The 15109-nt window shown below is 46.8% G+C and overlaps 1 protein-coding gene across 1 annotated transcript in view; it reads right to left on the bottom strand.

Moving 5' to 3' along the window:
• LOC139536571 (uncharacterized) overlaps positions 1–15109 on the bottom strand; it is a 154527-nt gene that overhangs the window by 9335 nt on the left and 130083 nt on the right. The window lies entirely within an intron of this gene.

The raw sequence follows: 15109 nt of genomic DNA on the forward strand, positions 1-15109 counted from the left end.
ACGTTAATCGTATGTTCAGTAGTTCCTCCCGACTGTATGTAATGAAACCTAAGATTACCCGGGGTACCGATGTAAGAAATAACACGTAAAAAAACAAAATACTGCATATTAAGAGTGTTTAAGAGTTCTGAGAAGACCAAGCTAGGCACAACAAAAAGCATGCAAATGTCAAATGGCATCAAGGGAAATAAACACAAACAGGTTTGTACAGCTCATCTGTTTTGGACTGAGTATATAGGTTGATGGACGCAGGCAGACACAAGCACACCGATTCCCTATAAGTCCCATCTCCCACTCAGTCCATCTGTCTCCTCTCAAACAGACAGCCACAGAATCCCTAATTTGTCTGACATGCGAAGGCTTGCAACGGCTTACATACATTTATTGTGGCTCTGCCGCTTTCGCCTCTCAAAATGGATTGTGTGTGTGCATGCGTGTGGTTATGTTTGGCAAGTTTTGACAGAGGTTAATTCAACCCGAGTCAGTGCCTGAGGGGGTGACAGTCGGTTACATAAACAGAACGAGGCTGTGACAGGAGAGGAGATGCTCTTTTCCAACTCTCCTCTCTCTTGCTCATAGAGAGTACACAAAAAACTTCTCTGTGATAAAGGATGTGTTTCGTTGTGTCATCTGTAGGAAGCCAAAGGCAACGTTGACTTTTGAAGGAATTATATTATATTCAATTCCATCACATGGAAAACGATACAATACATGATGTTCTATAGATCCAATACATGATGTTCTATAGATCCAATACATGATGTTCTATAGATCCAATACATGATGTTCTATAGATCCAATACATGATGTTCTATAGATCCAATACATGAATAACGACACTGAAAGAACAGGGATTGACATGCATTAACTGCCTCTAAAAATAAGAAGGAAAAGAACAGTTTAATCTGGAGCAGTTGCAAATTAACTGTCCACTCCCGTCACTGTGTGTTCCCACAAGTCTCTACTGCGCGTCTGCACATTTCTCTGTGTGGACGTGTGTTTCTCTGTTGTTAAGAGTTCATGCAGATTTTTCTTCGGGGCCTGTATGATTGTTTGGCAGAGCTAAATGTATTTGTTGTATGGTAGCCTACTTGTCCAGTATGTGAGTGTAATGGTCAGCTACTCATAAGATCATAGACAACACTGAGTGAACCACTCAGACATCTCTGTCCATTGACTGAGGGAAGCGTGTCCCCTCTGGGGCCAGCCTCACAAGGACAAACAGATACAACAGAAAAATAACAGCAACATCAGTCTTAGTGTCAATATTGGTCTGTCATGTTGCTGTCTGTCATGTTGCTGACTGTCATGTTGCTGTCTGTCATGTTGCTGACTGTCATGTTGCTGACTGTCATGTTGCTGACTGCCATGTTGCTGTCTGTCATGTTGCTGTCTGTCATGTTGCTGACTGTCATGTTGCTGACTGTCATGTTGCTGTCTGTCATGTTGCTGTCTGTCATGTTGCTGTCTGTCATGTTGCTGTCTGTCATGTTGCTGACTGTCATGTTGCTGACTGTCATGTTGCTGTCTGTCATGTTGCTGACTGTCATGTTGCTGACTGTCATGTTGCTGTCTGTCATGTTGCTGACTGTCATGTTGCTGACTGTCATGTTGCTGACTGTCATGTTGCTGACTGCCATGTTGCTGACTGTCATGTTGCTGTCTGTCATGTTGCTGACTGTCATGTTGCTGTCTGTCATGTTGCTGACTGTCATGTTGCTGTCTGTCATGTTGCTGACTGTCATGTTGCTGACTGTCATGTTGCTGACTGCCATGTTGCTGACTGTCATGTTGCTGTCTGTCATGTTGCTGACTGTCATGTTGCTGTCTGTCATGTTGCTGACTGTCATGTTGCTGTCTGTCATGTTGCTGACTGTCATGTTGCTGTCTGTCATGTTGCTGACTGTCATGTTGCTGACTGTCATGTTGCTGACTGTCATGTTGCTGTCTGTCATGTTGCTGTCTGTCATGTTGCTGACTGTCATGTTGCTGACTGTCATGTTGCTGACTGTCATGTTGCTGACTGTCATGTTGCTGACTGTCGTGTTGCTGTCTGTCGTGTTGCTGACTGTCATGTTGCTGTCTGTCATGTTGCTGACTGTCATGTTGCTGACTGTCATGTTGCTGACTGCCATGTTGCTGACTGTCATGTTGCTGTCTGTCATGTTGCTGACTGTCATGTTGCTGTCTGTCATGTTGCTGACTGTCATGTTGCTGACTGTCATGTTGCTGACTGCCATGTTGCTGACTGTCATGTTGCTGTCTGTCATGTTGCTGACTGTCATGTTGCTGACTGTCATGTTGCTGTCTGTCATGTTGCTGACTGTCATGTTGCTGACTGTCATGTTGCTGACTGTCATGTTGCTGTCTGTCATGTTGGCGACTGTCATGTTGCTGACTGTCATGTTGCTGACTGCCATGTTGCTGACTGTCATGTTGCTGACTGTCATGTTGCTGTCTGTCATGTTGCTGACTGTCATGTTGCTGACTGTCATGTTGCTGACTGTCATGTTGCTGTCTGTCATGTTGCTGACTGTCATGTTGCTGTCTGTCATGTTGCTGACTGTCATGTTGCTGACTGTCATGTTGCTGTCTGTCATGTTGGCGACTGTCATGTTGCTGACTGTCATGTTGCTGACTGCCATGTTGCTGACTGTCATGTTGCTGACTGTCATGTTGCTGTCTGTCATGTTGCTGACTGTCATGTTGCTGACTGCCATGTTGCTGACTGTCATGTTGCTGACTGTCATGTTGCTGTCTGTCATGTTGCTGACTGTCATGTTGCTGACTGCCATGTTGCTGACTGTCATGTTGCTGACTGTCATGTTGCTGACTGTCATGTTGCTGTCTGTCATGTTGCTGACTGTCATGTTGCTGACTGCCATGTTGCTGTCTGTCATGTTGCTGACTGTCATGTTGCTGACTGTCATGTTGCTGACTGTCATGTTGCTGACTGCCATGTTGCTGTCTGTCATGTTGCTGACTGTCATGTTGCTGTCTGTCATGTTGCTGACTGTCATGTTGCTGACTGTCATGTTGCTGTCTGTCATGTTGCTGACTGTCATGTTGCTGACTGTCATGTTGCTGTCTGTCATGTTGCTGACTGTCATGGATGCTGTCTGTCATGTTGCTGACTGTCATGTTGCTGACTGCCATGTTGCTGACTGCCATGTTGCTGTCTGTCATGTTGCTGACTGTCATGTTGCTGTCTGTCATGTTGCTGACTGTCATGTTGCTGACTGTCATGTTGCTGTCTGTCATGTTGCTGTCTGTCATGTTGCTGACTGTCATGTTGCTGTCTGTCATGTTGCTGACTGTCATGTTGCTGACTGTCATGTTGCTGACTGTCATGTTGCTGACTGCCATGTTGCTGTCTGTCATGTTGCTGACTGTCATGTTGCTGTCTGTCATGTTGCTGACTGTCATGTTGCTGTCTGTCATGTTGCTGACTGTCATGTTGCTGACTGTCATGTTGCTGTCTGTCATGTTGCTGACTGTCATGTTGCTGACTGTCATGTTGCTGACTGTCATGTTGCTGACTGTCATGTTGCTGACTGCCATGTTGCTGTCTGTCATGTTGCTGACTGCCATGTTGCTGACTGTCATGTTGCTGACTGCCATGTTGCTGTCTGTCATGTTGCTGTCTGTCATGTTGCTGACTGTCATGTTGCTGACTGTCATGTTGCTGACTGCCATGTTGCTGTCTGCCATGTTGCTGACTGCCATGTTGCTGACTGTCATGTTGCTGACTGTCATGTTGCTGACTGCCATGTTGCTGTCTGTCATGTTGCTGTCTGTCATGTTGCTGACTGTCATGTTGCTGACTGCCATGTTGCTGTCTGTCATGTTGCTGACTGTCATGTTGCTGACTGTCATGTTGCTGTCTGTCATGTTGCTGACTGTCATGTTGCTGTCTGTCATGTTGCTGACTGTCATGTTGCTGACTGTCATGTTGCTGACTGTCATGTTGCTGTCTGTCATGTTGCTGTCTGTCATGTTGCTGACTGTCATGTTGCTGACTGTCATGTTGCTGACTGTCATGTTGCTGACTGCCATGTTGCTGTCTGTCATGTTGCTGACTGTCATGTTGCTGTCTGTCATGTTGCTGACTGTCATGTTGCTGACTGCCATGTTGCTGTCTGTCATGTTGCTGACTGTCATGTTGCTGTCTGTCATGTTGCTGACTGTCATGTTGCTGACTGTCATGTTGCTGTCTGTAATGTTGCTGACTGTCATGTTGCTGACTGCCATGTTGCTGACTGTTATGTTGCTGTCAGTATTGCATTTTTGAAACAATATGCGCCATAAATATACGTGTATTTGATGTATAATCGCAATGTTCAATCAATCAGCTCATGGAGAAGCAGGTAAGAATTGTACTGATGGAAGTTCCAAAAATATATACGTTTTCCCTGATTAATCAATTAGAGAGGATGGAGGCAGATACAGTGACAGCAGTAGCTGATCAAGATGGATGAGGCCATTAGATCACTTAACATACAGATTGGGTTAGATTGGAAGTTCTAATGAACAGGTGCTCTTTCATCGGAGAGGGGATAGCTGACAGAACAAGGGACATCTTTGAGGGTTGTAAAGGCAATATGTTATGCAAAATGCATTTGCAATGTTATTCATTTGTTATTGCATTGTCCATTGCTAATGATAATCATGGAAGGGGTTCCCATTGGGCACAGACGTTAATTCAATGTCTATTCCACGTTGGTTCCATGGAATTTCATTGAAATGATTTGGAAACAACGTTTATCCAACCAGTGTGTGCCCAGTGGGTTACCTCATATCCGTTCCTTCTCTGGCTATGTTGCCAGATGTGTCTCATTGGGTCATATATTTTCAACTGCTAGAAACAAGCCACTTCCTCTGTAGTAATGGTGAAAACATAACGGTCACGAATCTGCGCTCAGTTTACTCTCAATGGCACTCAGAGGCTGCGGTACAGCGAAGCCTATTATCACATCAATAATTATCTGGGTGATTTTGTTTCTAGGTCGCACAGCAAGATATTTTTGAGCAAGTAATAGCAGACCGGAATGGCTTGTTTCAACTTGAACTAGCTAGCTAGTAAATATTAGCCAGATAGCCAGCTAGCTAGGTTAAATAAGAAAAGATGCATTAATCCAACGTTGGCTAGCAATAAAGATACTTGTAAACAAGTCAAGGTACCTACACAGCAGCTTCTCTCAATATTCTTCCACTTCATAGCCGCTTCAAGAAGATATTTACTCAAATAGTCTGAGCTTCATGTGTCTCACTTGACAGCATGAGGTTGGCGCCTGAAACAAATAATTTTTATCTACAGCAGGCATAAGCTATTACTGTAAAGAAATACAGTATGTTGGTGACATTTTTACAGTAGGCTTCCAATTACAGATAATAATGGTATTTTTCAGCATTTTAACCATAATGCAGCATTATTGCTGTAAAACACATGCACAGTATTTTACTGTGCATTATACAGTGTTTAACTGTTGAAAATTACAGAAAAGTCTTACAGTGTATGTGAGTACAGGAGTCTGCGTGTGTATGAGGTGTGTGTGAGCTTGTGTGAGCTTGTGTGTGTGTTTTATGTGAGTGAGTCCATCTTTGTGTCTTATTACAGGAGATGGCACAATGGCTGTTCAACAGTCTGACTGCCTGGAGATGTTTCTCAGTCTTTCGGTCCTGGCTTTGATGCACCAGTACTGTCTCTTATCCATTTCTTACACAAACCAAAATCCCACAAATTTACCATAAGCTTTTTTACACCAGCTTTTCCATATATCTGAAAGGGGTAAAGGGTAAAAAAAAACATGGTTAAAAGCCACCTAAAGACCTGATTTCAGCATTTTCACAGACCCTATAACAAAAATACAAGTATTGGGTTTAGGGTGACCACATTTAAAATACCCAAATGCGGGACAAAAGGATGATTTTGCGGGACATTCGCACAACAGTGTAGCCTACATGAAAACTTTTTGGGCAGCACCGACAGATGAAGCCTATTGAATCTCATTAGAATATGCATAAAATGCATACTCCGATTGCAACGTCTGCCTATGCCCACACATATTGTCTTAAGAATCTTTTATATTTTTAAACAACTTGGCACATCTTTATTTGGGGAGTTTCTCTCATTCTCTGCAGATCCTCTCAAGTTCTGTCAGGTTGGATGGGGAGCGTTGCTGCATGCACAGCTATTTTCAGGTCTTTCCAGAGATGTTTGATTGGGTTCAAGTCCGGGCTCTGGCTAGGCTACTCAAGGACATTCAGAGACTCAGAAGCCACTCCTGCATTGTCTTGGCTGTGTGCTTAAGGTCGTTGTCTTGTTGGATGGTGAACCTTCGCCCCAGTCTGAGGTCCTGAGCAAGTTTTCATCAAGGATCTCTCTGTACTTTGCTCAGTTCATCGTTGCCTCGATCCTGACTAGTCTCCCAGTCCCTGCCACTGAAAAACATCCCCACAGCATGCTGATGGTGCCAGGTTTCCTCCAGACGTGGTGCTTGTCATTCATGCCAAATAGTTCAATCTTGGTTTCATCAGAACAGAGAATCTTGTTTCTCATGGTCTGAGAGTGCCTTTTGGCAAACTTCAAGCGGGATGTCATGTGCCTTTTACTGAGGAATGGCTTCCGTCTGGCCACTCTACCATAAAGGCCTGATTGGTGGAGTGCTGCAGAGATGGTTGTCCTTCTGGAAGGTTCTCCCATCTCCACAGAGGAACTCTAACGCTGTGTCAGAGTGACCATAAGGTTCTTGGTCCCCTCACTGACCAAGGCCCTTCTCCCCCGATTGCTCAGTTTGGCCGGGCGGCCAGCTCTAGGAAGAGTCTTGGTGGTTCCAAACCTCTTCTATTTAAGAATGAGGGATGCCACTGTGTTCTAAGGGACCATGTATTTAGACAGTTTTGCAAATGTATTAAAAAAGGAATACAGAAATATCTAATTTACATAAGTATCCACACCCCTGAGTCACTACATGTTAGATTCCCCTTTGGCAGTGATTACAGCTGAGTCTTTCTGGATGCGTCACTAAGAGCTTTGCACACCTGGATTGTACAATATTTGCCCATTATTCTTTAAAAAATGATTCAAGCTCTGTCAAATTGGTTGTTGATCATTGCTAGACAACCATTTTCAAGTCTTGCTATAGACTTTCAAGCAGATTTAAGTCAAAATTGTAACTCGGACACTCAGGAACATTCACTGTCTTCTTGGTAAGCTCCAGTGTAGATTTGGCCTTGTGTTTTAGGTTATTGTCCTGCTGAAAGGTGAATGTATCACCCAGTATCTGTTAGAAAACAGACTGAACCAGGTTTTTCTCTAGGATTCTGCCTGTGCTTTATCTCAATTCTGTTTCTTTTTTATTCTAAAAAACTCCTCAGTCCTTAACGATTACGTGCATACCATACCCATAACATAATGCAGCCACCAGTATGCTTGAAAATATGGAAAGTGGTTCTCAGTAATGTGTTGTATTGGATTTGCCCCAAACATAACACTTGGTATTTTGGACAAAAAGTGACACTGGCCATATTCAACAGTGTGCGAGAGTGCTCTGATATCAGAGTAGATAGCCAGAATTAACAATGTCCATTGAAACGCACAACGACTATACCACTTTGCTAAGAATGATGTGAATAATCAAGTCAATAAATGTTGGTTAGTTAGTTAGATTTCAGATAGTAAATATACTGCCTGCCAAGTTCGATGTATTAGTATCCAACTAACGTTAGGTAACTAGCTAACATACCAGTACATACTGCTGTAATGCTATGCGGTTCGGAAGGATAGCGTAGCTAACAAATTGTCAACCAACATAACGTGTAACGTAACTTATTTCAAAAGTCATTACTTTATTACATTGCTCAACATTTAATTTAATTTAATTTTTTAACTAGGCAAGTCAGTTAAGAACAAATTCTTATTTACAATGACGGACTATTTTATGATTATTTTTTATTTATTTCACCTTAATTTAACCAGGTAAGCTAGTTGAGAACAACTTCTCATTTACAACAGCGACCTGGCCAAGATAAAGCAAAGCAGTGCGACACAAACAACAACACAGAGTTACACATGGAATAAACAAGCGTACAGTCAATAACACAATAGAAAAAAATAAAGTCTATATACAGTGTGTGCAAATGGCGTGAGGAGGTAGGCAATAAATAGGCTATAGTAGCAAAGTAATTACAATTTAGCAGATTAACACTGGAGTGATAAATGAGCAGATGATGATGTGCAAGTAGAGATACTGGTGTGCAAAAGAGCAGAAAAGTAAATAAAAACAATTTGGGGATGAGGTAGGTAGATTGGGTGGGCTATTTACAGATGGACTATGTACAGCTGCAGCGATCGGTTAGCTGCTCAGATAGCTGATGTTTAAAGTTAGTGAGGGAAATATAAGTCTCCAGCCTCAGCGATGTTTGCAATTCGTTCCAGTCACTGGCAGCAGAGAACTGGAAGGAAGGCGGCCAAAGGAGATGTTGGCTTTGGGGATGACCAGTGAGATATACCTGCTGGAGCGCGTGCTACGGGTGGGTGTTGTTATCGCGACCAGTGAGCTGAGATAAGAGCTTTACCTAGCATAGACTTATAGATGACCTGGAGCCAGTGGGTCTGGCAACGAATATGTAGCGAGGACCAGCCAACGAGAGCATACAGGTCGCAGTGGTGAGTAGTATTTGGGGCTTTGGTAACAAAGCGGATGGCACTGTGATAGATTGCATCCAGTTTGCTGAGTAGAGTGTTGGAAGCTATTTTGTAGATGACATCGCCGAAGTCGAGGATCGGTAGGATAGTCAGTTTTACTAGGGTATGCGTGAGTGAAGGAGGCTTTGTTGCGAAATAGAAAGCCGATTCTAGATTTGATTTTGGATTGGAGATGTTTAATATGAGTCTGGAAGGAGAGTTTACAGTCTAGCCAGACACCTAGGCATTTGTAGTTGTCCACATATTATAGGTCAGAACCGTCCAGAGTAGTGATACTAGTCGGACGGGCGAGTGCGGGCAGCGAACGGTTGAAAAGCATGCATTTGGTTTAACTAGCATTTAAGAGCAGTTGGAGGCCACGGAAGGAGTGTTGTATGGCATCGAAGCTCGTTTGGAGGTTAGTTAACACAGTGTCAGAAGAAGGGACAGATGTATACAGAATGTGGTCGTCTGCGTAGAGGTGGATCAGGGAATCACCCGCAGCAAGAGAGACATCATTGATATATACAGAAAAAAGAGTCGGCCCGAGAATTGAACCCTGTGGTACCCCCATAGAGACTGCCAGAGGTCCGGACAACAGGCCTTCCAATTTGACATACTGGACTCTGTCTGCGAAGTAGTTGGTGAACCAGGCGAGGCAGTCATTTGAGAAACCAATGCTATTGATTCTACCGATAAGAATATGGTGATTGACAGAGTCGAAAGCCTTGGCCAGGTCGATGAAGACGGCTGCACAGTAGTGTATTTTATCGATGGCGGTTATGATATCGTTTAGTACCTTGAGCGTGGTTGCTCAGCGGAGAAGGTACGGTGGGATTCGAAATGGTCAGTGATCTGTTTATTAACTTGGTATTCGAAGACTTTAGAGAGGCAGGGTAGGATGGATATAGGTCTACCCCGGCCAAACCCTAACCCGGACAATGCTGGGCCAATTTTGCACCGCCATATGGTACTCCCAATCACGGCCGGTTATGGTACAGCCTGGAATCAAACCAGGGTCTGTAGTGACGCCTCTTGGACTACGATGCGTATTTTGGGTAATTTAGTACGACATCTGGGAACTTTTGGCATACTAACTATATCCATACTTTGACCAATAAGCATGCTATATACTCAAATCACATCACAAATAGTATTGTTAGTATGAGTATTCGAACACAGGTCTATTCTCCTTGATTCTACTTCCATTTTATTCAGAATCGACTTTATCATCCGCTTCCGCCATCTTTCCTCACTAGTTCCGAATACACGTCGCCTGATGCCTCCTTGTTGATGTTCTGTTCCAAAACCATCTAACCAAAACAGAGTGTTATGTTTCACTATATTGGATCATTCCAATATATTGGTATCAATCCGCGGCGGAAGGATAGATCCGAGGTGAGGATTTACAGATTCACTCCCGTGTACACCTGTGTCACGGCTGGGGTCCGCCACTATATGTAGACCCCATGGCCGTGACACACGTTCTCTTTCATTTTCTCGGCAGACGTTCGTATGGTTTGAGGTACAAACTTTCTGAAGTTCGCTTGGTGTCACTGGTAAGTGTAATATCTTGCGTGAAAGTATACTCACTAGTGTTTGCAGCCTGGAGCAGCTGGCCAGTTGGCCAGCCCCTCCTCTTGAGTGCTCCACTCGCTGTGTGCGGTTGATCTGTATCTTCTGCCCATGGTTTGTCGTACTTGTGTTTCGTTAGTGTTACACTACGACTCCGTGTGCATCTATTAGTATGGTGGCTCTTGCTGCCACAAACTGTAATTTACCTTACACAACTTGTCGGCTGGCTTGTTCTATGTGTGTGCTGTGAATTGCTTTAACATGCTGTTCCCTGCGCAATAGGCGTGTGTTCTCTGCTAATTACCCTGCTGTTTTTTTTTCTTGTTCTTTCCCCTGTAGAGTGTAAGAGTATCATGGTGGCCTTTCCACTACGTTGAGACTGGAGTTCCTTAACGGAGTTACTCCATCATATGGCTGTTTTTACTGCTTGGATTAAACCGGCTAGGTAATATTGCACTTGGCGTAAAACAAAAAAACGAATAAATCAAATCCATTACCTGGTTGCTGTTTTTTTGTATGCCTGTTTTTTCCCACGCGGGTCTTACCCGTTTTTGCTTGAGGTACTGGATAATTTATCCCTCACCGGGTTCCTATTCCTCCAAACGGGTCATGACATAAGCTCTCCCAGGGTATCGGACCCCTGCTCCGTGGCCTTGTTGGCTTGGCTGAACTTATGGCTTCCCTTTGTGACAGGTGTGATTGTGGCTTCCGGAGAGGGCGGTGGAGCGCCCTACTGGATGCCTGTTTTATGTTGTGTTCTCAGAACGCCTGCGCCTGGCGCGATTGTAGGCCATGCGCAAGTGGGTCGGCTAGGCTAAGGCTGGGTACGAGCTCCATCCCTCAGGAGTGATGCGCCAGTGAGCTGTAAGTACCTCTCCCAGGAAGCATGGCCAGAGCCACCTCTGGCAGAGCCCATCTGCTGCCAGGCCTGGACGGGGGCAGGAGTCGGGGCCACCATAAACGGAGGGCGCATGCCCTGCGACAGAAGGTTGATAGCTTCAATGGAGACGACAGCTGTTCCCTTTTGGCCAGTGATAGGCTGTTCCTGGGGGACGATGCTGGCACTGTTCACCACCATCAGCGGGGCTACCAGGCCATCAGAAGCCGGCAGCGGGGCTTCATCGCCCCCACCGGTTCGAGAGGCTATGAGGAGCCTACTCACTCGGGTAGCAACTGCACCGGACATCAAACTGGTGGACAGTTATGACTCTCCATCTGTCTCCATCTCTGCTGAGTTCCGCGAGGCCTTGCAGGAGAGCTGGGCCTCTGCCAGGGGATGCTTCCGATTCACAGCAGAGACTGGACTATGGAGTTATGTAGTGGGCGCAGAGTCACTCGGCCTCCGGGAGTCCCCGACCATGGACACCATGACAGCTGCCATCGTCCTCCCGGACAGGGAGATTATAGGGTGGAACCCGCGACTGAAGCCAGGACCCCCCCCAGGGTTTTTGATGCGAACTTGAAAGCCGCCTTACCAACACGACTATGGTACTGCAGGCCTACCTGCAGACTTTGTTGCCCCGGCTGCAGGAGGACACAGAGGAGCTCCTCCAGGAAGTGATGGAGGTGTCTTGCCTGCGCTCCCTGCTCCAGAGGGATGTGGACGGGCCATGGCGCAGGTGGTTACCTCCCGGCGCCATCTCTGGCTGGCCAAATTCCGTCTACCAGCTGCTCTCCAGAGCACATTTGCCACTCTCCCCATCACCCCAGGGCTGACGTTTGGCCCAGGGGTTGATGACATTCTGGAGCAGACCGATAAAGTTTGTAGGGACTGGGAGACCCTGAGACGGTTCATGCCACCTCCTCAGGCCCCAGGTCCAAGGCAGGGGGGGGTGTCCCTCTCCTGCCCCATCGCTTCATGCTGGGGGACGACAGCAGGGAGTGTCACAGCGTGCGGTGGCGCAACGACCTGTCAAGTGTCACCGCCATAGGGACGTGCCTGGGGGACCCAGGCGCTCGGGGCGCTAGAGAGGCGGGCCCCGGCAGCCCTCGGTCGCTTCTCCCCGTCTCAAAGGGCAAATTGGGAGGAGGGTGTGGAGTCCCCCTGGGTGTTGTCCACAATGCTCAAGGGGTTCTGACTCCACTTCCGGTGCCAGCCCCCGTCCTTCAGGGGCCTTCGTGTCACCACGGTGGCCAACCTTTTTGGCAGGAGTGGGTGGAATCCGCCCTGACCTGCCAATGCCTGTTGGGCTTGCTGACGGCTGCCTCGTTGCTGATTCCCCTGGGCCTGCTCCATCTCCAACCTCTTCAACGGCAGTTCAACTCACACTGGCTGCACCCGAAGCGCCACCGTCACCGCCAGCTGCGGGTGACCGCACAGTGCCTCAGGGCATTGTTGAGGTGGTGCTGTCGCTCCTTTCTCTTAGGTGGGGTGGAGATGCTGAGGTTGGGTACTCCATGTCAGAGCAAACAGGGCCTCTGTGCTTAGATGCTCTGGCTCACGATTGGCCAGGGCTGGAGCTTTACGTATTCCCCCCTTTTCCCCTGATCCAGGCTGTGCTGGACAGGACCAGGATGGTGGATCATCGTCTGCTGCTGGTGGCCCCATACTGGCCCAGACGACCCTGGTTCAGCCTTCTCCTGTCCCTGTTGTCTGGGACACCTAGGCAACTGCCCCTGAGACCCTGCTGTCTCAGGCCGGGAGAACTCTGTGGCATCCGAGACCGCACCGCCTCAGTCTGTGGGCTTGGCCGCTGAACGGCACCAATGGTCCATGTTAGGACTACTGGAGGGCGTAATGTACACCATGCAGAGCGCAAGGGCACCGTCTACTACCGCGGCATACCAGTTGTGTTGGCGGTTGTTCTGCTCTTGGTGCACTGGTATTGAGGTTGTGCCCGAGTCATGCGGGGTGCAGTATGTCCACCAATACCTGCAGTCTCACTTGGATGAGGGCTTGGCAGCCTCTACACTGAGAGGGTATTTGACCGCTATATCTGCCTGCCATGTGGGGTGGATGGACAGGCCAGTGGGGTGCCATCCCTTGGTCTCCAGGTTTATGAAGGGTTTTCATTGCCTGTGTCCAGCTAGCACCCGCTCAATGGCAAGCTGGGATCTGGATGTGGTCTTGGCAGCTTTGGCAAAGCCGCCTTTCGAACAGTTGGAGTCTGCCTCCCTGAAACACCTCTCTATGAAGGTGGCTTTCTTGGTAGCGATTACTTCCATGAAGAGGGTGGGTGAGCTCCATGCTCTTTCGGTAAGTTCTGAGTGCTACCGGATGGACCCCGGGGGGAGGAGTATATCTCTCCTCTCCAACCCTTCATTCCTCCCGAAGGTTCTGTCAGACAGGCATGTGAACATCCCTTTTATCCTGTCTGCTTACGACCCCCCGGGAGTGGCAGGGGACTCTGGGCCTCCCTCCGGCATGCTGTGCCCTGTGCGGACACTGGCTGCCTATGTGGAGTGGACATGGTCAGTGAGAACAACAGACCAGCTTTTAGTCCGCTATGATGAGAAAGTCCTGGGAGCTGGGTTATCAAAGCAGAGGCTCTCTCACTGGATTGTGGTCATGATTACGACAGCATACCACCTGGCTGGCAGGCCAGTGCTGGGATCTGTGGTGGCACATTCAACACAAGGTGTGGCTGCATCCTGGGCTCTACTGAGAGGAGTGCTCCTCGCTGATAGCTGTGCTGCGGCCAGCTGGGCTTCCTCTTGTACCTTTGCTAGGTACTATTGGGTAAATGTGGCACCTCCCTCTGAGGTTGGTTCAGCGGTCCTGGGCATCGCCTCCCCTTCCGGCGACTGTGCCAGGACCCCCCTTCCACATTGATGGCCCCTGCGTCTCGGTCCCGCGCTGGGACTTCGCCGCTGGCTGGCCAGATCCCTCTAGCGCCGACTAAATCTGGTACGGGTATACCAATATATTGGAGTGATCCAATATAGTGAAACATAACGAAGGTTACATATGTAACCAAGGTTATGTGAGCTATATGGATCACTCCAATCCTCTACGGTGCTAGAGGCGCCTCAGAAATGATGTAGAGAATGTGTGTCGCAGCCATGGGTCTATATATAGGGGCGTACCCCAGCCGTGACACAGGTGTACGAGTGAATCTATAAATCCTCACCTCGGATGTATCCCTCTGCTGCGGAGTGATACCAATATATTGGAGTGGTCCATATAGCTCACATAACCGTGGTTACATACGTAACCTTCGTTTGACACACCCACTACTTTCCTGTTGACACACCCACTTGCCCATACTTAGGTCGCCATATTGGGATGCAGCTACCCCCTTCTCCGAGAGTCTCATCTTTCGATAGGTGGTGAGTTTGTTGCTTGGTTTGGGTTTTACACACGATTTTGTGATGATTTTCTTGTCCGGGTGTGTCATGTGTAGCAGCTTTTTTTCTATCACAAGCCCCATGTTTTGGAAGAGGGGCAAACTTTATATCGGCAGAAAGAGGTGATTAAGCTGCAGCCACTACAATAGATAAATCAATAGCACAAAAAATAACATGCAGTGATAAAAATTGTATAATGCTGACCCCTGATGGCAGTAAGTGTTAACTAAAGCATTTTCTGCATTCCCAAATCATTGAAGTCAAATAAACAGTATTTTAATTTGTTCATGATCATGCACTTTAATTTCAGTGAAGGTAAATTAAACTACTGAATGAGCAGTCTCATGTGATCATTTATAAATTGTAATGACCTAGGAGTAGTTATTCTGAAGTTTTGCATTTACTGCATGTGTAATATTTATTTTATCATAATCAAACGCATATTTGAGATTTATCTGTTTTGACTAGATGGGATACATTTTTGTCAGATTTGACATTTGGCAGCAGGTTAGGAGAATTTAGGCAGCAGGTTAGGATAATTAATTTAGCAGGTTATGAGAA

The sequence above is a fragment of the Salvelinus alpinus genome, chromosome 12 (assembly GCF_045679555.1).
Source record: "Salvelinus alpinus chromosome 12, SLU_Salpinus.1, whole genome shotgun sequence".
Taxonomy (NCBI): domain Eukaryota; kingdom Metazoa; phylum Chordata; class Actinopteri; order Salmoniformes; family Salmonidae; genus Salvelinus; species Salvelinus alpinus.